Source organism: Myotis yumanensis, unplaced genomic scaffold, assembly GCF_028538775.1.
Source record: "Myotis yumanensis isolate MYYU_CA2020_CCGP unplaced genomic scaffold, mMyoYum1.0.hap1 SCAF_3, whole genome shotgun sequence".
In the NCBI taxonomy this organism is placed as follows: Eukaryota; Metazoa; Chordata; class Mammalia; order Chiroptera; family Vespertilionidae; genus Myotis; species Myotis yumanensis.
Genome location: NW_027223754.1, coordinates 47382034 through 47408732, shown reverse-complemented (window position 1 = coordinate 47408732; position 26699 = coordinate 47382034). Strand labels below are relative to the sequence as shown.

General features: G+C 36.5%; 1 long non-coding RNA gene across 1 annotated transcript in view; it reads left to right on the top strand.

Annotated features, from left to right (window-relative positions):
• The window catches only part of LOC139004967 (uncharacterized), a 49180-nt gene that overhangs the window by 2447 nt on the left and 20034 nt on the right, over nucleotides 1-26699 (top strand). The window lies entirely within an intron of this gene.

Sequence of the window (26699 nt, the reverse complement as noted above, 5' to 3'; positions counted from 1 at the left end):
CTTTAAACATAAAAAATATTTTTTTTCTCATTTGTGGCTGATATTTCTAATATATTAAGTGTTTTAGGAGTCTATTTCAGCTTTCTATTTTTTTCTGCCAACTCTCTCCCTTTGCTTTCTTTATGTGTATATTTTTATTTTTGACTAGTTCTGCTTCATGTGCTTTAAGAGAGTTATTTGTGGAAAATCTTTGATACCCAGAACAAAAGTGACATTTTCAGATAAGATTCCCATTTGCTTCAACAGAAGCTTAGGAAAATTACATGTCTGGGTCTTTTACAAAATAACTCTGTGGCTCTTCCCCTCCAGAGTTTTAGAACTAGCCAGCTGATATAAATTTGGTCTGCAGAACAGCATAAAGAACCATCTAATTGTGTTAAAGTCTAAGGGATTTATTTTCACACCTGAACTGTTGAGCACCAAAGCAACATATTTTTTTATAGGCTCATAGGTATTGAGTGTGGCATCTTACTGATGTTCAACACCTCCTGGAAACCTATTAGTCAGTATGGTCAAAGATTAGAAAACACCTCTGACCACAAACCAATTGTCTTCAACAGTAATAAAGATGACATTTTGATCTTTTATTCTTCTCATCTGAGGAGTTTCTCAATTTAGATAGAAAAGAAGGTATATACTTTATGTTTTGTTTCATTTTTTCTTTGTTTTTTTTTTTAAATGATCTGTCCTTATTTAAGATAATGACATTTTTAAAGAAATAAAACATAGGCACACATCTTTGTTAGAACATGTTTTAGTCATTATTATTTTACACTAAAATAGGCACAACATGTCATTTCTGACTTATATTAACACTAGAGGCCCGGTGCATGAAAATTCATGCACTGGAGGTGGGGGTTCCTCAGCCCAGCCTGCCCCCTCTTACAGTCCAGGAGCCCTCAGGGGCGGGAGGCGACCCAGAGATCAGGGGAAGGCAACTCCCCCATCACACCTCTGCTGCTGCCACTGCTGGCAACGCAAGCCTCGGCCGCCCTGAGCAGCTGGGCAGCCGCCATACGAGGCTTGCCTGCTCCTCAGGCCGGCCCTGGGTGGCAGCCACGGCCATCCGTGGCTTGCCTGAGCCTTAGTCAGTGGGTGATGCTGGAGGACCCGAGGCCCCTGATTGGGCTGAGGGGACTCCAGTGGCAGGCGCACAGAGCAGCTAGCTCCAGCTGAGGAATGGAGGATACTCTCAATGACATGAGTTATAACTTCCAATGTGTTGGACACCACAGTCAAACTTCAGCTTCGGGGGAAGGAGCAGGAGAGAGATGGGCAGCTCGTTAGAGGAGCCTGGGCGAGCTGTCAGTCAGTGGGGGGTTCAGGAGGACCCGAGGCCCCCAGCAGGGCTGAGGGGGACTCCGGCGGCAGGCATGCGGAGCAGCTGGCCCCGCCCCCACTGGGGGCACTGCCATCTTGTGGCGGCGTGACAATCAATTTGCATATCATCTCTTTATTATATAGGATCACTCATTTGCCCATTAAAGTAATGCTTATTGAGCATCTGCTGGTTTCCATTATTGCTCTTATAGTATGAGTTGTATCACTTAGGAACTTCTTAAATATACTGAGCAATTAGGTCAATTTAAAATTTCTTAAAAATCAAAATGGATGTTCAGGTATAATTTTAGGCATGGTGGACATGATCTAAAACTCACTAGTAAATGTATTATCAAATAATAATAAATACTGTGATTCTAAATTTGTAGGAATCTATATGAATTTTTTAGATTTTTTAAATATTCAAAACTCTTGTTTGGAAAAGAAGAAAAAAACACATAAAGGAAGACATTCAAATAAAAGTTAAGCTCCAGCAAGTAAATATTGTGTGATGACAAATGAAATCTTCACATTAGTATTTAAAAGTGCCACACTTTTGTGTGTTGTGATCTCAGTATTCATTTGTGACACAGAAGTAATATTAAGAGTACATAAAAAGATTTCCTCAAAACTATTTTTAAAGCATATGAAGTCCTTCATAAACTTTTGGAGAAATGGAAAACTTAATGAGAAAAAGGTTATCTAAGCATAAACTCTACTGAAAACAACTGTAGGACCTAATTTCAAAGCATTCTGTAACATAATGGTAGCAGTAATTACCTGACTTTAGAATGAACAGTAGGAGGCATTCTTTTTTTCTTTTTTTTTTTTAGCATATCGCATAATTTTACCTAAGAAAATATGCCCTTTACATTTCTAACAACAGTTTTGATGGATAGGAACAAGAAGCATTTGCACTATAATTTTTCAGTGCATTATAATGAAATGAATGTTTTCTAAATGTCATAGTTTAAATTTCATGGGGCGTGAAATCTTTTTTGAAATGAAATTTAAAGCCTTTTTCAAATAAGAAGACTAATCTCACAGTCAAAAACACTTTATATTCCCAGACATTATTAACCTTGGAGTACTGCATGCAAGATGATAATACTTTCTGACATATTAAGATTAAATTTGTCGTTATATAATTATGTTAAAGAATACATTTAAAATATATAAAATTGCAAGAGAAGTGGTGTGTGCAATATAGGAGGATTTCCATTTAATGATAGTAAATATATCTACTCATCATTTATATGATAATGTTAACACATATTTGAGCAGATCACTTCTGAAGAAAACTATTTTTGGACAAATCATGCTGCTTAATGTCAAAAATAGTAACATTGAGGAATAGTCTAAAAGAGAGTTGGCATTAACTTACTATACTACTTTTAAATATTAAAAAGCACATAATCATTTTTATTAATAAAGTGCAAAATTCTTTTCATATAATCAAGTACCATGTTAGTGCATCCAAAAGTGTTTTACAATGTGACTTAAAAACACATTAGTTATACTTTGAACAGCTTGCTTTCAGTTTGTTTTTAATTACAAGTAGCTGTACATGAATTTTTTTGCACAAAGACTGCAGTAATTGGCCATTTTTTTCAGACATGAGCTGTCAATGCCAAAAACTATATCAAATATGAAAGGTGATGATGCTACCACATTTTTATCTGCTTTAAGACTTTGAAATCTTAATGACAAGGTAAAGTATTATGTATCTTTTATTATTCCTTCATAATAGACTAATACCAATTTCCATTTTCATGATCCCAATGTTTTAAAACATGACCAAAGATAAGTTGAACTGATAAAAGGTAATAAAGTCTGGCCCATCAACTTTATCTGTGAGCAAGAAAACTCAACCTCTTTTAGGATAATAAATATTCTATGCTAATTACTGACTTCCACTCCTCCTCGTAGTGCTTTTTCACCCTAAATGCTCTTCTTTGCATCCTGACACTGACTAATTCTTCTGGGTCTTTGGTCCCACCTGCTGGTTGGTCAAAAGAATTGATGACCAGATGCTCCTAACTTCTCTCTCAGGAATTTATTCTCGGGCATAACTTCTTTCATTTTATTTACATGCTTATTTCTGCTTGTCAAATATATGTTGTCCATAATTTAGGTAATTGCCACACAGTAAATGTTTGTGTCACCCAGAGATACAGCTCCTTGTAAATCCCCTTGTTTTTCCTCTGGCATTCTATGTGTTTCCCGCTGGCCTCATGAATGTCTCTTTTCTTCTTAACCATCAACCTCATCACCAATTTTTCATCATCAATCTCTCCATCTCTCCAATTTTTACATGAGAATCAAGAACAACATGATTGACAAAACAATATTAACATTACTAGTAACCCGAATCAAGGAAAAGATAAACCATAGAGAATATTGTAAGCCCTTTAAGAAATCAAAAATTTTCCCCATTCCTCAAAAAACTGCTCAACTGTGTCTTCTTAAATAAATAAATATCCCTCAGTGTCAGGATTCAAGATGCACAGAAATCTTTTCTTTCCTATCTTTGTTTCCTATTGCACGTGTTCAATAAAACACTCTCCAAGTTGCAGAAAACCAACTTAAATAACCTATTTTTATACTGGACACTGTTTATATTAAAGCCTTTTATCTTTATTATCAGTTTAATTTCTCCCCAGTAAGAGAGCATTCTGTTTAATACTCCAAGCACGAGGACACAGTAGCAATCGGCAATAAAAATGTTTATGCTAACTTCTCCCAAAGAGCCACTTGCACATTTTTAATGTTTTTATATGTATTAAAAGTATTGATTCTTCCCAGAGGAATTAATACCACATCATGGATCAGCTTTGTTCGGGTCAAATAAGACTCGTGAACAAGAGGTATTTGTATCCTTTAAAATAAGTTTATGCAATTGCACTAAAGGCTACTATTAATATCATTCTCATTTTTAATCACTTGAACAAACTGTATACCCAACTACATTCTGGAACCAAAGAACAAATCTTGACTTTAATCATCTAAACTTAAGTGACCATTTTTAATTTTATTGCTTAGAAATGCTTCATTGAGATTATTTGTGGTAGAATTCCATTAGGATTCTCAAATGCTAGCTGAAAAAATTAAATATCCTGGGCTAGAAGGGAGTCCAGCCAGATACTTGTTCTCTATTTAAGCTTTCAGGATGATGGGAAAAGCTTTTACTGGTTGTAAAGCAGAGCACAAAATGCTCTGCATTCCTTGCTCTGTTCCAGCAGAAGGATCTCAGAACTAGGAGGGAGAGATTTTAACTGTTTATTGTTTAGGATTGTTTAGGGGTTTTGTTATTACAGCACTCTACAGCTTATGAAGTGCTTTAATTTATTTTATTAAATACTAGAGGCCCAATGCATGAAACTTGTGCAAGAGTAGGTCTTTGCAGCTCCAGCTGCATCAGCCCTCGCAGTTCTGGCTTCGTCTGGAAGGTCGTCCAGAAGGTCGCCTGGACGGTCGTTCTGCTGTTCAGCCATTCAGTTGATTTGCATATTATACTTTTATTATTATAGATATTTCTGTGTTCCAGCTCTCTAATGGACATGAATACATCAATAAAACTTCTTTACTTCTTTTTAATTTGTCTTTAAATCAGGAAAATGAAAAATATTTTTTATTTTTTTTTCTAAAAAATTTTTAAAGAATACAAGTTTGCACTACTTTGGGATATTATTATTATTATTATTATTGGTTAGCCATACTCAAATCTCAAATACAATGCCCCATAGTTGATGTAGAAAATATACTTTAATTGTATGAAATTAAAATTGCCAGATATAGAGAAATGGATATCCAGGAGTCTGAAACTGTTACTATTTTTAAATTGTACATTCTGAAGCATAGTATGTGTTATGTAGTTTTAACAAAAAATATATTTTGTAGGAATAATTGTCACTATCATCAACTAATATCTCTTCAAAATTGTTATAATAATTGTTTGTTTCTTCATTAGCCATAGTTATATAAAACATTGATAAAAATGCTAATGTAGCACTATTTGAGGATCATGAGTTATTTAAATGCTATTTATAAATGTTGAAATATACAGTGCAAAGTTAATATTTGACAGCCATTTCAAAGCATGTCACAGAAACACTGACATTTGTTTTAAATAAAGATAAGCTGATTTTAATACTTGCAACATATTATATGACTCAGATGGAACTATAGAAGGGTTAATATACTCACTTGAATGCTTCAGAAATGTACAAACCTCTATTACATTTACCAGCTCTTGAAAATTGCCATGGAGATATGACCTATAGTGACATGTTCCACCACATATTTGTCACTCAGCTGCTTTATGCTCAGCCAAATTTAAAAGTGAAATATGTCATTGGGGCATAAAGACTCTGAGTCAGACTTTTTTAAACTATGAACCATTCAAGGTGAGCTGCTTTTATTTTTCAAGGCATCTTCCCCACAAAATCAAATAGAAACATTCTTCTTATTGCTATCCGCCAAATTGCAATGAACTCTTCTCATAGAATTATCATAATACTCTTTTATTTCTCAGTTTTAGAGACTGGAAGTCCAAGATCAAAGTGCTGTGCTGATTCTGTTACTGATGAGGTTTCTCTCTTCCTGGCTTCTGTGCCCTCATATGGTGGAGAGAGGAGAAAGAGAGAGAGAAATGGCTTCATCCACATAACTTAGTTACCTCCCAATACCCCACCTATCACACTGGGGATTAAGACTTCATAAGCCAGTCAATGAAGGAAAAATACCACATGATCTCACTCACTCATGGATAATAAAGAGCATTATAAACTTATGAACAATAATAGATACAGTGGCAGAGCTGCCTCAAACTGATTGTCAAACTGCAGCAGGAAGGCTGGGGAGGGTTGGGGGGCAGGAGGTGGGGGGGGTAAGAGATCAACCGAAGGACTTGTATGCATGCATATAAGCATAACCAATGGACATAAGACACTGGGGGGTAAGGGAGGGTAGGGGTTTGTCAAGGGTGGGGGGAAAAAAAAGACACATATGTAATACCCTTTGTAATACTTTAAGTAATAAAAAAATAAATAAAAACTCTAAATTTAAAAAAAAAGAGACTTTAACATATAAATTTTAGAGGGACAAAATTCAGTCAGTAGCAAAGCTGGTTCTTAGTTGTGACACATCAGCAAGAAAATTAATTGAATTTATTAATGGCTGTAGTAGTCACTCCACCCCTAATCAGCCCTTCCCCAATATACCCCAAATGTATATATTGTATGTCTAAGACAACTGTTTTTTATTTACATTAAAGCCATTGAAAAAATAAAATATTAATAGGGCTCTTTTATAAAGTTACTAAATGCCTGTAACATGTTCTCTATCTTATCAGAATAGAAAAGACTGTTGCACTAATACTTAAGCTTCTCTAGCCTACGAATAGTATAAAAACCAAACAGGATGTCAAGAACACATCTCCAAATGTTCTTCTTAATATTATATCTATTTTGGGCTCCTGAAAATATGCATACTAATTAATGAAACCAAGTAACAGACCAAGGAGATGTTTAAAAGCCTATGACAGCCAAATGTGATTGGGACCTCATTAAAATTAAGATTATGCATTAATGACTGTAAGAAATGCTCTCATTGGCAATGGCATGCAATTTCAGTTCTACTGGAAGTAACATACACTTCTAAGGAATTACTTGGGTAACATCTCTTTCCACAAAGTAATTACTTTTTTATATTTTGACATGATGACATGTTAATGGCAAAGTCTAAAGGTGTTACAAATGCATAAATCACTGTCAAACACTCTCAATTGCATAATGTGGGATATTTTTATACTAACATCATCAATAAAAAGTACCTAAGTTACTCTGCTAAGAGGGTTCTATGTAAGGAGGGTTTCCATATTGAAAATAATAACACATTGGTGAATTTGTGAATAGACAGTGAAAGAAGGGACAAAATTAAGAGGATGTTGAAGAGGAAGTCAGAATTAAGTGTATTTTGAAACTGGGAGTGACACATGTTTGATTATGAGTTGAAATTATGTTAAATTTAATGATATAGAAAAGCTAAAAAAAAGTAAGAAAAGTTATATTTAGTACTATAGATATCTGAGGATGATATTTCATGTGATTGCTATTATGTCAGGCTCATGTTCATATGTTACCCTGGTTCACCAATGTGTATGACCAGAAAATAGGTTGGCTTATATACACTAATGACTGGAAACATGGTGCAAGTACCAAAATGTGTATATTGAATTTAAAATGCACAATTATAATGAGAAGAGGATTACTTTTCTAATTATATCTTAATGAGTTAGCATTCCCAGAACAAATACTGCTTATTGAAGAGAAAGATGCTTCATGCCATCCAAATGTGAAAGACACAGTGGGATTCGGTCTGTCATTGCACACAGACACACACGACTAAAGAATTTAGATCTTGAATACACTCCCCTGTCACAGAGGCTTCCTCTCACAGAATGCACCTACACCTTTCCTTTGATACTACTTGCTCTGAACTCTGTCTATGGCCACCTGTCAATGTGATTTGTGGAAATAATCAACTTCAATATACAATGGCTTTTCATATAATCAACCACCGTTTTCCTCTCTCATGCCAGAGAAATAGATTGTGGGATTTAAACTTTATTATCATTATTATTAATATTATTATTATTATATTTTTTATTAATTTCGGAGAGGAAAGGAGAGGGAGAGAGAGAGAAACATCAATGATGAGAGAGAATCATTGACTGGCTGCCTCTTGCATACCCCCAACTGGGGATCGAGCCCACAACCCGGGCATATGCCCTGACCAGAAATTGAACCATGACCTCCTGGTTAATAGATCGATGCTCAACCACTGAGCCACACTGTCCAGGTGAAACTTTATTATTATTCATAATCTGGTCACAACATTAGAAGCTTCAGGGGCCCCATATTCTCTCCCACAAGTTCTAAGAGCCATCAAAGTCTCTGGGTGGGCAGAGAGTCAACCCTGGGAAGTCAGAGATGGAGGGTAGATGGAAAAAGAAGACATGATAGAAAAAGGAAACAGAAAGTAGAGACTCAAAGAGAAAAATGATAAGAGCAAAAGAAGTAGAAGGCATGTGTAATTTGTACATTGTGGAACATTTTCTTTTGTACTACAATGTAGAAAAAATAACTTTCACAGTCACAGTCAGATTGTTCAGATGGAGTGTGTATTGATGTAAGAAAGTCCAGGAAAACTGATTTTACTACAAAATTCTGCAGGAGCAACAAAGAACAACAAAGGCTTCTGTCATTTGAGTGCTTACTGTGTATTAGATACTGAAGACAATATACAGATGTTTTCTAGTTCCCAATTTTGAAATAAAATTGTAATTCAGTTGTTTGTGCTCACTTCACAGACAGACACAGAGGATCAGATCACTTAAATGATTTGCCAAAAGGCACAGAATTGTTAGGTGGAAAAAGCCAAGACTCCCACCATACCATTTTGACAGATTTATTTACAATATTCTATACTAGAGGCCCAGTGCACGAAATTCATGCATGGGGGGGGGGTGGCCCCTCAGCCTGGCCTGCACCCTCTCCAATCCAGGACTGCTGGCTCCTAACTGCTCGCCTGCCTGCCTGCCTGCCTGATCACCCTAACTGCCTCTGCCTGCCAGCCTGATCGTCCCCTGACTGCCCTCCCCTGCTGGCCTGATTGCCCTTAATTGCCCTCCCCTGCTGGCCTGATCACCCCTAACTGCCTCTGCCTTGGTCCCTGCCACTATGGCTTTGTCCAGAAGGACATCTGGAAGACGTCCGGTCTAATTAGCATATTACCCTTTTATTAGTATAGATATGCATTATTTCTGACATATTAAGGTAGCATTTGGTAGTTGCTTTTGGAGCACAGATTCCTTTGAAAATGTCACTGATTAATATCCATTGCTTAATTTACATATAATAGTAGGATCCACTTTGGGGAAACTGCTTTTCTTCTTCTCCAATCATGGAGGACTGGTGAGGGCAGGTGAATGTGTTCAATCACAGAGTCTCTAAAGCACAAGGATTGATGCACAGATGGCCATGTGGCCCAGTGGGTTTAACCAATGTGTTTTGTTTTGTTTTTCTCTTATTTCTGTGATGGAAAGCAGTAAAAGGGGGCAGTTGGTTATTAGACTTTATTAGACTTTGAAGTCTAGATTATGAGACTGTAATGCCTGGAGTTGCTTGGTTAAGTGTCTGATTTAACCAAGGCAAAGAAGACCTTCAGACACTAGATGTGATCTAGAAAGAGGCAGATTCCTGGCAGCATTTGAACCTCTAATTCCAAGCATCTATAAAACTAAGAATGCCCTTCTTACAGTTATTGCCCATGTCAGTCAGTAATGTATCTAGTCCTACCCAGTCGTTCAGTGGTTAGAACATAAACCCATGGACTGAAGGGTCTTGGGTTCCATTCTGGTCAAGGGCATGCACCTCAGTTGCAGGCTCTTTCCCTGGCCCCCATCTGGGTGAATGCAGAAGGCAACCAATCAATATTTCTCTCTTACATAGATGTTTCTCTCTCTGTGTCTCTCCCCCTTGCTTCTACTCTCTCTAAAAATCAAAGGGAAAAATATCCCCAGGTGAGGATTAACAATAATAATAATTTATGTATTTTACCTGTTAGCAATAGTGAATTTTAGTCAATTAAAATAAGAAGAATCCTAACATTCATAAATGTATTTATCTAGAAAAAATGCAGAAAAATTAAAAAGTGAAAAAATTCATTTCATTGCATAGGAAATTAATTCATTTGCTTAGAATATTTTTAAAATCTATATATTTATTTTTAAATGACTATCTTGCTTTTTATACAAATATAAATTATATCCATTTCTTATAAAAATAAACAGAGATAAAGTGAGAAAGAGAAAAAGGAGGATAAAAGGAAGATTCAAATCATGCAAAAAAATTAATTACATGTGAATTGGGGGGAGGTTAATGCTACGAGAAAACATCAAATGTCAATTATAAATTTCTAATTGGTGGGAAAATGTTCTGATAGCTACAAGGACACATACTCAAATCTGCCATTCTATTTTACTCCAGATGAGGGTAAGCTTGTTTAAAAGAATAACAGAGTTCTGAAGTGCTCTCAAGATTGAATTCTGCCCACATTCTTCTTTGGCACTTCCGTCAATGAGGTCATCTTTGGCTGGGTGTGCAAATTGATATTGATATGTTATATTACCATGAAAAGACCAGAAATCCACATTTCATTTAAATGACTGGACATGGATTCCTGCCTGCTTTTATGTGACCTTCCCACCCTATTGTCTACCCTCCGTCCACATTTGGGGGCAAATCCAAGGACACCAAGGCAATGAGCTGCAAAATCACTGACCAGGAAGCCAGACGGTGTGTCCAATGCAGCCCCTACACAGAGGAGTAAATTTCCAGTATTAATACCAAGGAATGATAAATATGGACCAAGTAATAGATCTGTTATATGCAAAGCATAAGTATGCTTCTTTAAAGACAATCTGTACACTAAAGAGATGAAATCTCTGTGGTAGGTGTGGACTATTTAAATATTGTGCAATGTGATTCCTTCAGTATTGTGAGTTGTCCATTACTAAATGCATGAAGATTTGGCACACTTATTTCGAGCATTAGAAGTAAAATTGGCAAGTGTTAAAAAATTTAAAAACATCACATTCAAATTATGCTTTGGCATGTTTATTTTTAAAAACCCAGTTTGTTCACCCTGGTCCCTATTGTTCGGCCCAGGTTGGCAATGTCTCTCTGTCTCTCTCTCTCTCTCTCTCTCTCTCTCTCTCTCCCCCTTTTCCCCCAATCCCTCCCTCCCACTATCTCTCTGAAAATCAATGGGAAAAAATATCCTTGGGTGAAGATTTTGAAAAAAAATCCTGTGTGTTGTAATTATTTAGTGTAATATTTCTTTATACTACTTCAATTAATGTAAAAATAATTATGTTGTCATATGAGAATAAATTACAGCCATGTAAAGTTAAATTCTACCCCAAAAGTTATGAAGACAATGATTTATTCAAGAAAAATACCAATAATTGCAAATTGTTTTAATAAAAGTTGATTCTTCAGAGGACATTTTGCTTTCTTAATCAGTGTAAAGAAATTGAATTGTCATGAGTAAAGATTGGTGGAGGGAGTGACTGCACCAATTTTATTTGTATTAATTACTTTTGTCATAGTTATACTATTACATTATATTATAGTTATATGATAGGTGTAATATTATTATTACTAGGTTCTTTCCTTTGTGAGAAAAAGTAAGATAATTTTGAATAGGTTCTTCTCAGAAGAATAAATGCTAATTGTCAATAAACATTTTAAGCTATATTCATCCTCAAAAATAATAGAATCCAAATAAAAATGAGATGCTGATTTAAATTTTAATGAAGTTAATGAAATTTAACATACCTAAGTGAAACAGCCAATAAATTATAAAAACACTCACATAATCATTCAATAAATGTATACTGAATACATACTATATGTCAGACATTCTGTACCCTGGACAAGTGGGTTAGAAATCATACAAGTCTCTACCTTTATAGAACCTACCTTCTAAAATGGAAAGTGAACAATAAACAAGTAAACAAACATATAAATGATATGAATTTTTAAAGTTTTCATGAACAAAATAAAGAATATAGGGTAGCTAAAGGGCTCGATAGTCAGTGGGGTGTTTATTTTAGATGAGAAGGAAGAGAACATTGGAGCAAAAGCTTGAATGGTGATAATGGCAGCAGCCATAAAAAGACCCATGACGGGTCACTCTAGACAGAGGGAGCAACACAGATGAAGACTTGGAAGAAAGTCTAAGACTGGCATAACCAAGGAGCAAAGATTTAGGCAAGAACCAGATTACTTACAGACTCCTGAACCAAAGTAAGACTTGATAAAATGGGAGGTCACTGGATCCTTTTTATTGGGAGATTTACATAATCTGATGTACTTTTAGGGAAAAAACACTCCAGCGTCTGTGTGGGAACTGGAATGTAAAGGGGCATGGTGGAAGCTGGGAGAATCAGTGAGGAAGGAATTACTAAATCCTCATGATGAGTGAGGGTGGCTTAGATTAGGGTGCTAGAAGTCGAAGTTGTAAGGCGTGGTCAGATTAGAGGCAGAGTTTGAAGTTTGAATTTGTAGAATGTGCAATGGATTAAATGTGAGTGGTAATAAATATGTGCTTGTAAGTTGGTGGAGGGCAGGGACTTAAGTAATATGTAAAACATTGGTTGGAGAGAAGATGAGGGAGTCAAGAGTTCGATTTTTAATTGGTAGGTTGATACACTGGAAAGAAATGTTGGACATTCGGGTGGAAATTTTAAGGAGATAGTAGCATATACAGTCTGATGTTCAACTTAGGGATTGTGGTTAGTGTTATAAACTTGGAAAAATACCTAGTTATAAATGGTATTTAAAATGATGGGATTGGGAGGAATCAGCAAAAAAAAAAAAAAAGTATACTTACAAAAAAAAATCTAGGATTGACTTTGAAGATACTTCAATATTTACCAGTTAGAGGGCAGAAAAAGGAGACACCTATAAAAGATGGGATGTGAATAAGTAGCAAAGGGAAAATAAAAACAATAAATATATTTATAGTCCAGAGTAAGGAAATATTCCTGTGCAGTGTATCATGAGAGAAGACTTCATTGCAGAAAGACTCCTGAACACTGGGAGAAATTTGGAATTCCTATCACTCTGGCCTCAGATCTTAACCCACATACCTTTCAATCAAGTTTGGTGGGCGCTTTATGATTTCTTGTGAAGAACTCCTTTTCATTTCTTCTTTGGTACCTAAAGTGCATCTGAGAAATGACCAAGATATGATAAATTCATTGGGATAGGCATTTTATAAGCTCAGATTCACTTGAAGTTTCTTTGAATTTTCTAACAAATTCTTCAAAGAAAGTTATCTTGTTTACTTCATGCCTTTCCATCGTATTTTTATCTCTTCACATGCCAGATGTCCAAAGGAATCTTTTAAACGTCTTACAGGAACCAGGTTAAAAGAAGGCTTTTAATCTGATACTAGACTCTAAGCTCAGACTTCCATTTGAGCTCAGAGGACAGTTGTTCTGAGCCTTGCAGCACCAGAGCAAAAGCAAGTAGATCATCCCCACAGATAGATGAAGCAGGGAGGCCCAAACATTCACACACACACACACACACACACACACACACACTGACACACACATGCACATACACCTGTTTCAAGATCTGCTCAATGGCCACAAAAATTAGCTTTTAGAGTACACCTCGACAGTTAAAGCTTTATTTCTAAAACACCAATAGAACCATAAGAAAATGTGATACGTGAGAAGTGAAATGAACAGAGGCAAAGCCAAACAGTGAAGACAAAATCCACTAAAGGCAGGATGCTAGCCCACCACCACCTGTTGCTGCAAATAAAATTTTATTAGCTGTGTATTTACATATCATCTATAACCGCTTCCAGGCAAAAATGACAGAATTGAGCAGTTGCAACAGAGAACATGTGGCCCCAAAGCCTAAAATATTTACTACTTGGATCTTTACAAAAATTGGCCGCCAACCCGTCCTAGAACATCCCTCAGTGTCTATATCCTTTTATGTGGCATACAGCTCTGATGAATGGCATTATGTATTGTCTAGGACAGAAAAATTGAAAGGGGAATGAACAAACATCCCCACTTCCCTAACAGACACTAAGCATAATAATGACCATAGGATAAGAGTTTAATGGAATCCTTATTAGAACAATTTCTTCAGACTTTTATTTTTGAAAGGAAAGACGCAGCCATAAGGAGGTATGTAATTGCTTTCTAATTCTCAGAAGGCTCAAAAGCGTCCCCAGGGCAATTAAGGAAGAACTAAACACCATCACTCGAGTGAGAAGGTGATTGACTGACTGATTCTATGGAAACACTAGTGTCTTGAAAAATTATGAAGCAGTTTGAGAAACATTTATTTTTCTCCTCAATATAGATTTAGCCTACTGTCTGTGTTAATGAGTTTTATCCTTGGCACATAAGTGTGAATGTGTCCAACAATCTGATCTTTACTCTTTGAAAATGTGAGAACAGAAACAGACTAGCTGAAACTGATGAAGGTGGAGAAGGAGCAATGAAGACGGGCCCTGGGCTAGCCTGCGTGGCTCACAGTGGCAGAGCCCCTCCCTGCTCGCTTCTGCAGACTTGGGGATGTTTATAGCTAACACCAGGAATTCAGCTAAAGGCTCCTGGCATGGGTTCAGTGTGAGCGACTCTGCTTAAAGAAATATGTAATGGGAAGAGGAAACGGAATCCTTCAGTAAAAGTACTTCATTAGGTAAGTCTTAGGTCCACAATGAGAAAGAACACATTGCAGGGAGAATCAGCAGAACCGTGGACAGCTCTGGTAGTCCACTCAGGAAAAAGTTCAGATCTTTCCTTATAGACTAGAGGACAGGAAGCTCCAAGAGAGGAACAACTAGGGAAGGCAGACACTTGATTTACATATATATTGAGAATTACACATGTGCTCTACTGAGTCATTTGTGAACCCTATTTAATCTTCATTAAAAGCACAGAGTAAATTTGTTTATCCCCTTCCTCAGATTCAGGAACTTGTGCTCAAAAACATTTAACACAAATTAAACATCAGTTTGGATATAAAAATAAAGTTACAATGATTTCATACATTAGTGGTATGGCTCTCATTGTGGTACCTGGTACTCATTGTGGAACCTCTAGCCAACTTCCCCAGGGGGTCTCAGTCAGGTCAGCCTCACATATACCCGTGGGTACAGCACTTTCACAGCCATGCAATGCCAGCGATTCTGCTTCTCCGCTCCCTGTAGCTTCAACTATTTATGAGAATCCCTCCTGCAAAGGCTTCCAAAGCCCCAATAACTCCATGAGAGCATCTGCTGCTGTGGCTACTGCCCTTATTGCTGTCCTCTTGCTTAAGCCTCACTGTGCAAGGGTAATGCTGCACTCAAGCTGTTCCACTGGGTGAAGACACTGCACTGAATGTGAAATCCAGTGCTGGTGCTGGCACTGGCACGGTGAGTGGTACTCAGGCATTCAGAGCCTCTCACATTGCAGCTGCTGCTGGCACTGCAGACTGCCACCCAAGAAGTATCCATGGCTTCTGAACATGCTCCTCTGAAGGAGGGAAAAGTCTTTCACTTGCCTTCTTACCACATTCAGATCCTAAGTCCAAAATTGCTCCCTTGAGTCTCTCACAGAGATTTTGAATGACAATTACTCATTAGTGTATCTATCTAGATTCAGCTTGTCTACTTCTACACACGGTAACTTTCTATATAGTTAAAGTTGGGCACAGTCCCATGGGAGCTGGGGAACAAAGGAGCTGAGTGGCAGAAATCATGCCATACTCAAAAGCATAATCCTCTTGACTCGTGTAATATAAAAGAAAATGCCCTTCTGTAGCTCACATCTCCTGAGAGTATAAATTACAGTTCACTGTATTAATATTGGTTCATTTTATAATTCTAAGGCCTTAAAAGGGTATAGTTCTGGCCAGTAGACTGTTTAAAATAATGAGGTAGTGTGTAATTTTTCCCAAACTTTAACTCAAAAGGTTTTAATAAACTAAAGTCTTGGTGCTTAAAACAATGAGCTTTTATTATTGGCAAATCAGTCACATGGAACACCTCTTTTACTGAAGATTCTGGATAACGAGGCATCATTAGAAAATAGGAACAGTAACATATTTATTTTCATGCTGTTTCCCACAACGAAGAAATCCAATATCCAATTGATTCCTAAATTTGGAGAAGGAATATGAGTTCAATCCAAATAATTGAAGGGAAAATAATTAAGTACAAGCAGCCAACATGTGGCTGTAACAAACCATCTCTACTCACACAGCAGTGCAGTAGAAAGTATCCCAATGGGCAGACCCCAAATTCTGAGGGATATTGAAATGAAAGAAGCAAGCGCTTCCATAGGAAAAGCAAGTCCTACATCCAGAAGGGGTCGACTGGCACTCTCTTGTGAGGTGAGTCACTGGCTATGATACTTCCATGTGAGAAGCAACGAAAAAGTTTAGTTATGCCCAGGAATGCCTCCCTTTCAGAAGACCTAAAATTGATACTTATGACTTGAGAGGAAAGAAAAGAAAAAGACAAGGTTAGTAAACTATGGCCAGTGAGCCAAATCCTACCTGTGGTCTGGGACTGTTTTTGTAAAGAAAATTTAATTAGAACACAGCCATGCTCGGTCATTTGTATGTTTTCCATGGCTATAATAAGGGTAGAGTTGATTAACTGCAGAAGAGACTGTATGGTTCTTTACAGAAAATGTGTGCTGATCCCTACCTTGGGATATCAAGTACAAGTGTGAAACCTGCATCATGAAAGACATCTGAAAATCTCTGAACTAACAAGCGTTGGCAAGGGTTACTATGTACAGATCTTGACCTTAGAACCACATCACTAGACTCTGAGAAACTCAATTCCTGGATGACCTCACTGTGAATCCAAGCTTACCCTGCCAGGTACCAGAAAGTTCCCTTGCTTTCTTTTCTACTGTAGATCAAGTATTTCTTGCTATTGCTGCTTTCTACTTAAGTCCATCTGAATCAAGGGAAAGACTATTGTTCTGGAAATTATTTTAGTTGAATATATTCATACTGTTAACGTGAGTATTCCTTGCAAAAGAGAAGAGCTGCCAAAGTTAAAATGGATAATATCTTAATCAGCTCGGTCTGGCAGAACAAAATACCATCAACTTGGTGGTTTATAGTAAACAGCAGAGATTTATTTCCTGGAGTCTAGAAAGTTCAAGATCACGGTGCTGGCCAATTCAGAACCTGGAGAAGGCTCTCTTCCTGGCTTGTATATGGATGGCTGCCTTCTCACTGGATGTTCACATAACCTCTTCTTTGTGCCAACACGTGGAAAGAGAGCCAGCAAGCTCTCTGGTGTCCCTTCTTAGAAAGACACTGATCTCATCAGGAGCCCCCCTTCACAATCTCAGAAAATGGCATTTGCAGAACTTTTTCACAAGTACAATCAAGTTGTAGTTCAAGCTTTCTTTGAAAACCAACTACTACAAAATTTACTTTCTCCGTTCTTTAAGTTTGTTGATAATCATTGATTATCATTTTGGTTGACAGAAATCCTACACTAATTTGGGTCTTTGTCATGATTTTTTTTAAATATGTAGATTTCTTCTTAAACTGAGCATTTGAATTCATTCTAGATGTAGAAATAGAGGTTGCAAATGTCAGAGCACTTTTTGCTCTATATTTTAAAAAATGTATATTATTTATATATCTATTTTATCAAAGTTCTACTTTTGAAATAGTTTCCAAATAACACTTACAAACATAATTCTAATTTGTTTCTAAAAGTGGCTTCACCTAATCTAATATTTGTAGGGGTGGCTCTGACAAAAATATTATAAATGTGATGTAATCTTTTTAATCAGGTGCAAGTGTGGTAGACTTTCTACTGCAACCTCCAGAGAAATAACAACAAATAGATCTGGAATTCCTACCTATTTCTTGCATTTAATCAAAGGGACACTGAGATAGGGAATCAATGAGCTGTGCGGAGCAAGTGAAAGAGCAAAGCCAAGTTAAAATTGTGGGGAGGAAAACAGACCAGACGATGAACAAAGGCCTACAGGATACTATTTTGCGTAAAGGATGCTGAAAGAACAAGCCTGTTTCTCTCAGAAGCTTTGATTCTTGTGACAGTTCCCATAAGACCTGACTCTATTTATTCAACCTTTAAAATAAAACTCCCTTTTTGTTTAAGGAATCTTGAGCAGGTTTCAGGTTTTTGCAACAAATAATCCCTGTCTAGAATAGAAATTGGTGCAAAGGACATAATAGAAAAATAGAAATTCTCAAAGGTATGAATTTGGCTGTAATTTTGAGAAACAGGATATTTTTCAGATAGAAGAGGGGAGAGGCTGGGAGGGCAAGGATATTACCTTTAGGGTACATTGGGGACTAATACTAATTAATTTATTAACTGTAAACTGGTGGGATCTAGATAGGTGACTGAAGAAAAATATGGGAAGCCTAGCTTTCAGAATATAAGGTAAATGCAGATATTCCTTATGGCATTAAGTAAAATTGCAGTAAGGAAAAAAGTTCCTGTAGTCCTAGGTGACCTTGCTGAGTACCAGCAGTGAAAAGCAAAGTGCTCCCACTGGTGCAAAGGCATGTAAGGTTGTCATTAGGAGAAAGAAAAAGGGGCCGAGAGTGAGGGGACTCGATAGTGGGGGAAGAAGGTTTGATATTATGTCCTCTGAGAAAATATGTAAGAGATTCCCAGGAGAATCAGGATCATGGAATCAGGCAAAAGGAATTTAAAAAGCAAATCTGTTTCCCATTACCAACCCAGATATAGCTACAAAGAGGACACACTTAGGCTTCTAGTGACTTGATAACATCCTTGTCATTTATGAATTTCCTTAACTCATATAGATGTCTTCTTGTAATTATTAAGAGTAAATTATTTAGAAATAAAAAAGTTAAGTACATTTTTAGAAAGAAATTGAGATTAGGAATCTTATTTCTATATGTACTGGAGAAGATAACAAAATCACAGGGGACATTAAGTGACATACACTGGAGAAGTAGGTCAAAACTTGGGATACAAAAGAGGAAAAGAAGAGAAAGATACTGGCTTAGATATCATAAATTATCCTGAGATATTAACTGGAAAGAAACTCCTTTTTTCTCTACAAGAATTATATACAGAAAGCAAGGAGGGCACAAGAAAGGTATATTAAAGCAACTCAGAAGATAGAAATATTAGGCAAAAACAGCATTCATTGGTTTCCAAAATATGTTTTTAGAAAGCATTGTTCTCTGTTTGGGGACAATTCTAAATACTTGACATCTGAGGGAAATACCTACATTACTTGAAACTGCTCTTCTGTCTCTCACTAATGTGCAACTTGAAAGAACTAATGTTTTTTGCCTCTGAAAATTCAAGTAAATGATACAGACTATTCACATATTTACTTTGTACTAACAAAAAATCTATCTTCAAAAGTTTAGGGTTTTTCTATTCTTTTCATTGTATAAGATAATCTCTCTGATAGTGCTTAAATTGGGGCAGAAGATAAAACTTGCCAAAAAATAAAAAAGAAAGGAAAGGACTTTTATTTTGGCTTGGACATAATTCATTATATTTGCAACTACACATAAAAGGAAGAAAGATGAAACTAAAACATATAAGTGTACTTTTAAATGGTTGTCAAAAAATGCAAACACAGCCGCTATATATCTGATAACATTGGAGAGAAAAGTAGTTCTCAAATGATGTGAGGTTAAATCTACAAAAATGAGGTGAATTATACAGGAAAGCATTTAACTGGTGAAACCAATCAGTCCAGACAAGCAATCGAGGCAGCATTGTCACTTTTTCTTCCTCAATAAAAGGTTTATACTGTTAGGCTTTGGGGACAAAGTGCCTTATTAATTACATCAAATGTTTACTTCACTTTGCCTGCCTACTGATCACTAAGTCATTATTTTACACTAGAGGCCCAGTGTAGGAATTTGTGCACAGGTGGGGTCCAGCCGGCCGGGCAGAGGGGCCACGGGAGGTTGGCTGGTTGCCCCACCCCCCCCATTGGGGTTGGGGGGAGTGGCCGGCCCCACCCCCGATCGGGCTGGTTGGCCAGTTGTTCTGGTCGTTCTGGTCGCTTGGCTTTTATATATATAGATGAGTCTGATTGTTGATTGTAAGAGCTCAAATCTTCACTTCTTTTTATATTTATTACACTGTATCATTAATATCTATTTATTTACATATCTCCTCCACCTTTCTATAAACTCATTGAGGACAAGGATATATCTAATTCAGTGGTTCACAGGGTGTTCTGGGACCAGAAGCATCAACATCAACATTACATAGAAAATGGTTAAAAATACAAATTATTGGGCCCGACCCCAGACCTGGAGCCTGGCACTCTGCTATAAGGAGTCCTCCTGGTCAGATACTCATGGTTTTGAGAACCACTGGTGATGACTCACATTCAGGCACTAAGCACATACCTGACAGTGTAGAATCTAGCAGTTAAAATTCTTTCTGTGCTGAAACCTGTCTTGTGACTTTTTCAACACATTCTTTATATACAGTGTCCTACTGACCCGGATCCTACCTACCCATCACATAAAAAAGTGAAGTATTAGCTCGTTCATACTAAGGAACCATATTACTCCTTTCTGGGACATTTTCAATATTAAAAGAAAAATGCTACAGATAGTAACACCTATTGTCTTATGTAGGATCAGTTCAAGTTGACTTCCTTTAGACAAGGGGCATCAGGGAAAGCTTCTGATTAGGTAATGTTTCTTTGTACTCTCATAACACCCTGAACTACAATCGGGCAGTTCCAGACTCTTTCCTTTCTTTCACTGAGTGATCCTTAATGTTAATTACTGTGCTCCTTTCTTAGACCTCAAGAGCCTAAACCAGGGGTGGGCAACCTTTTTGTGAGTGCATGCCAAAACCAGCAAAATCTCTGACCCAAAATTCTTCTGCGTGCCAACCCTAATTTTTTGAGAACATGTTACACCTACTTGATATCTCTTAAGGTGTATGTATGTGAAGAACCTTGAAGAAATAATAAAGTTTATTTGAGTGACAAAAACACAGTATATGATGATGAAAAATACATTTATTTTTTAATGTATACATGTTATGAAAAATTATTTATTTATCTAAGATGCACCTACACTGAATTTATCTGAAAAATAAAAAAGTCGATATTAAGAAAAAAATTGTAAATGGAAGATTATAAGAGAGGGTTTCGTGTGCCAGCAAAAGTTACTGGCATGCCATGTTTGGCACGCGTGCCAGGGGTTGCCCACCCCTGGCCTAGAACCATAGCAGGTAGTAGATATTCAATAAACAAATGAATGAATAAACCCTATAGAAAATTAACTTTCCAATCACAATTTCCTAGTACTGAAATTTATAAGTAATTACTTCAGTGGTAAGTTACATCTTCAGAATTTCCCTTACACTGATATAAATTGGAAAATATTAAACCTGTTCACATTAGATAGTGCTTATTAACAAAGCGTTCAGTCACTTTTTGCTAAGAAAATACAACATTCTGGGGTCCTGAGGATTAAAATTACTTTATTAATGGGGTCATTATTTATAATTACTCCCATTCTCTTCAAGATAATCAACTGCTTAAAAACAATATTTCAAGAGACAGGAAACAACACATATTAACAGAAGTATTTTATTGGTCACTAAGACATATGACAGCTTAGCTCCAGACACCTAGGTGGCCATTTATTTTTCCAGATTTAAGTGAAGACACCTAGCTGGTTAAATGTGATCAAACATAGCTACCCCCATAGCTGGATGACACACTGTTACAGCTCTTCCTGTCTTCCCACCTATTCATAGTCAAAGGGGTAGGGAAGGGTTTCAAAGACCTTGACACACTCTTCTCAAAACCCACTCTTCTATATTGCAGAATATAGAAAATGTTTTCTCTCACAGAAAATTTATGGATCTATAGAGTTTTATTGAGCATAATTTCAGAATTCAGTCTCACAAATTTGTATAGCGAGTTCTCATTGTTCACCGTTACTCTAAATATAATTTTACTTTTTTCTTATCTAGAGAGCATCTTTCTTGTTTTACAATACATAAAACTAAACCTATGTGAAAAGAAGGCCTTTTTTTCCAATTAAACACATTATTCTTAAAAAATAAATAATTAATTAATTATTCTTCACTGTTCATTAATTTACTATTTTCCAGACTCATGTACATGAATTTTCTCATGTTCTGTAGAAAATGGTCCCTGCAAAGAGATCCTGTACAGTCAAACTATGTCCAAAATTCTACCCATTTTACTTCTAATTATATCTCAGCCCATCCTGTAAAGACATGGCTCCTGCCCTGAGAAGTATAAAATGTAAGAAAAGTCAAATTCCTTTCCCCAAGCCACTCTTCTTTCCTTTTTTCCTGATGAAATATTGTTTTTTCTTTAAATAACCTAATTTGTGAAACTGTTTCCCATTTTATCAATGCCCAGTCTGGTCTAATCCATGGCTATAGGTACCATCTATATGCTGAAGATTCACAAATTTCTAATTCATTCCTCCTTAGTTCCAGAACCATATAATCAATCTACTTATCCTTGCACATCGCAGTATAGCTTTCAAAAACACTTAAAATTCAATATCTATAAAACTTAACTCATGATCTTCTCCCCCCAAGACCTATTCCTGAATACTCAAGTCTTCCCATATATACCGTTTCCAAAGCAAAACACCTGGGAAATATTCTTAAATCTGACCGCCTTCTTGCCCTTTACATTTCCCAAATATCGCTTATTCCAACTAATTATATCTCAAATCTATCTACTTGACTCTATCTTCATGGCCATCATCCTAGTCCAAGCCACTTTTATGTCTTACCTGGATCACTGTGATTATTGTTTAACTGACCACAATGCCTATACTTATATCTTGCAGTTTGGCAGCCTGATATCTATAATCACAAATCTGATCATGTCATTCGCAAACTGTAACCAGTCCATGGTCTCCCATTGCCTTTACAGTGAGGTTTATATATCTTCAACATGACCTATAAGGCCTTGCTAGTAGTCTGAACTCTTAGCAAGAACTGCAAGGCCTTACCTGACTAGTTTTATCTCCCCCTGTTACCTCTTCACTATCTATGATCCAAACTGACACTCATTTTTTCAGTTAAGCCACTCAGACTGCTTCCTCTAACTATAATGCCTTTTCAAATTATTCCCTTTCAAACTGAGTCAACTTAAATATCACTCTCTCAAAGACACTGTGTCGGGTTTCATTGTTCCAACCATGGCCACAGCATAGCAGTATTGATTGTCTCACGTTATTTCCCAGAACTTTGTCCCTTGTCCCTCAAGAGCTAGAGTGTATTTATCTTTGCACCTTGGCTGGCTTGTGACTTCAACCAATAAAGAATGGCAGAAATGATGCTATATTACTTCCGGAACTAGGTTTAAAAAAGGGGGGCAGGGGCGGGATGCAGCTTCTGCCTGGCTTTTTTGGGACACTCACCTTTGGAAGTCGTCATCCATAAACATATGCAGAGGCCTTATGTAGGTGTTCTGGCCATTTGGCCAAGAATTCTAGCTAAGATCTTAGGCAACAGCCAGCATCAAGCATCAGACATGTGAATGAATGTTCTTCAGATGACTCCAACCTCTATGCTCTGAGTGCTACCCAGTCATCCCCCTGTACCATCGCTTGCCTTACTGAATCTCTAAACATAATGGAGCTTGTTTGATGCACTAAGTTTGAAATTAATTTGTAATGTTTCCCTGGTAATTGGAAGAGATGCCTGCCCTGGTTCTTCTCTGAGACTAGGTCTTGCTCTCACAGACATCCAGAGCGCTTATGGGATTTTAACTATGTCTTTAATGTCAATCTGCTCTTTTACCTTGAAGTTCAATGAGGATATGGATTGTATCAGCTTTTTTCACTATTATATTCACCATGTATTTGGTAAATATTTATAAAATATTTGAATAAAATTATGTAAGAGATAATGAACGGAAAAAGAGAAGCTTGACATTCAGAAATTGCAAAGCTAAAATGAGCAGCAGAAAAATAGCATAAAAATTAATAAATCCTTTAGAAACAAATGAAGGCATAAGACTATAATGCTATTCTTTGGAATTACATGGCGGCATTTGTATTTGTGAGATAGGAGGAAGCTAAGGGATAAGTAAGATGGGTTGACAGCATATACTTTGACATAGAGCAGAGCTAAGACCAAAAAACACTGAAAATTGGGAGGAGTTGAAAAAATATCCTGGTAAGTTTTGTTTTTTTTAAGTCACCCAAGGCTTTTTAAAAGTCAAATTTCCAAGTGATGGTGTCACTGGAGAAATGAGAAGAGTGATGAAAGGAAATGGAGGTAGGAATCAGTATTACAGCCCTGTTGTCAGCATCTCTAAGTAGCAAAATCAAAAAAGTATTTACAGTTAGATTGAGGCCAAAACACAGCATCAAAGAGCTTCTCTGCCCAAATGCTGTCTTCAACAAAGAAAGTATAAATATTTCACTGAAACTGACATGGATAGAGATCTTAACACTTTCCTTAACATCAAATACGGTAAATCAAAATTAATACCTTTGTCTTTCCTAATAATGTCAGATGTTAAAAACATATAGGTTAAGTTCTCTGATGCCATTTTCTCTACAAGGTCTTACATTCTTTAAATCTGATTTTTCCTTTTGCTGAAGTTTTCAAGATTCTAATTCTCAGCATATCCTTATTTTAAGCTAATTTGTATTGTGATAAACAATTATGTATTTGCAAAGTTGATTTCATAAAGATCCTAAAATGAAGACAAATATGCATAATGTAAAAAATAAATGGATGGGTATGCATACTATAGGTTATCAAAGCCTTGAATGAAACTAGTTTCTTAGCTATTTAAAAATATCTATGGGGTTGAAAAATTGATAAACAAACATCATAGATATGTAAAAATCTACTCAGGGAAATCAACATTTCTTCTGGAGAAGGAAAGGGAAACAATAAGGTACTCCAAGGATTAGTGCTAAAATAGATTCAAGTTTTTTAACTAATGAGGAAGCAAAGACACACTAAATTCTCTAAAACTGTACTGCAAAACCAAGCACTTTGAGATAATAAAATGCCCAGTCAAATGGTTGTCTTGAAAGATGTCCACAATGGATAGAAAATGCCAGTAAAGCTTTACCATAAGCATATGTATGATAATGTATTAAGCAAAAAGTAACCCAGATCCCGTTTACAATCTAATTGGGTCTGAGCTATCAGCAAAACTCAGGAAACAGTCAGTGAGGACTTTGTAGATTGACAGTCCCTGAAGGCATCGATGTAATGCACTCCTTTTAGCTAATTCCTTTATACAGAAAGGCTTCCAAAACACCACACTGAGAAGGTAGCCAGGCCTATAGCCTCTATTCAAAAACTAATTCCTGAACTGCCCACATCAATCTCACAGCTCACCCAGTCTTGCTCTAATTTCCCAGCTATGAATCTCAGTATGCGTCTACCTATATGCTGTGGCTGCAGCTCTCAGATCTGACGACCGAAGTCAGATGTAGCTAAAATCCTGCAGGTCTTCCCACTCAAAGCATCACCAGCAAACTCTCAATAGTTATCTGGCTAGAGGTGGCCTGTCTCAGGAGGGGAGCCCCCCACCTGGTGGTAGGAGCCTCACAGGAAGGACCAGACTTAATGTTCTGCTGAAGCCAAAAGAACCAAGAAAGCAATGGGCATTATTATCAATATATATTACTAGGATCTCCTTTTTCCCTCCTTTCTTTCTTTCTTTCTTTCTTTGAGAGAACACATCTCATTTTATATAGTGAAAACAAAAAGAAAACCAAGATTTACCTTGTTGAATTGTGGTTGTGTATATCTTTTCCATTATAGCATCATTGCCAGAGAAATTACCTGAATTTTGCCTAATTTATGTTATTTTGCATGAATATAAATTTCACCACTCTTATTTTTCAGTGGTTGTAATTACATCACTGCATAATGTTCTTGGTTTAAATTACACTATTGTCAAGTTAGCAAAAATACAAACAGACAAAAATAGCAATGGAATTATTAAGCATATATGCTCTCCAAATTACAATATGTGCAATAATGTGTACATCCTTTGAAAAATGCTGGTATCACATAACTGAAAAATAACAATCGAATATAAATATGTCTTTCTGTGTCTTTTCATTCTCATTGCCAAACACCACTATCTATGTAACTGATGCTCATGGTTTATAATTAAAAAGTACGATGTGCCTTTTTAAATTAAAATCATTTCCATATTATACCCAGTTTGTTTTATTTTTAAAAAGGAAAAGGTGGCTGATTGAATTGACAAGATTAACACACAGGCATGACTTAATTCTGCATGAGATCACTTATTCCTATGAATTATTTTTTTTAATTCTGTAGAATATCAACAATACCTGTCTGAATCAGAGGTGTCTGTGATGGAACAATACAATTTCCTCTACATTCACGGTGTCCCAAACAACAAAGGCAGATTTTTAAAACAGGTTGAGACCTTTGTTGATGCCTTCAATAGACAGGTTTTCTAGGTTACTCCAATTTGGTGCATGATGTGCTTCTGCCATCTACTGGAATAATGATATACTACAGTTGCAATAATTTTTGTAGCAATAAGAGTGTAACCCATGGTGATTAAACTCAGTTAACCAGTCACTTTAAAGATAATTTCTCATAGCCCTAATATATATATATATATATGAAATAGTCACTTTATACATGGCTAGGGAAGAGATCTTCCAAAACTGGAGACCTCTGTGAGGACTGTGAACCTTTTCTTTGTTGTAAAATTACTTTCTCTTTTAAGATGCAAGTATGTCTGTTTTAAATATGCA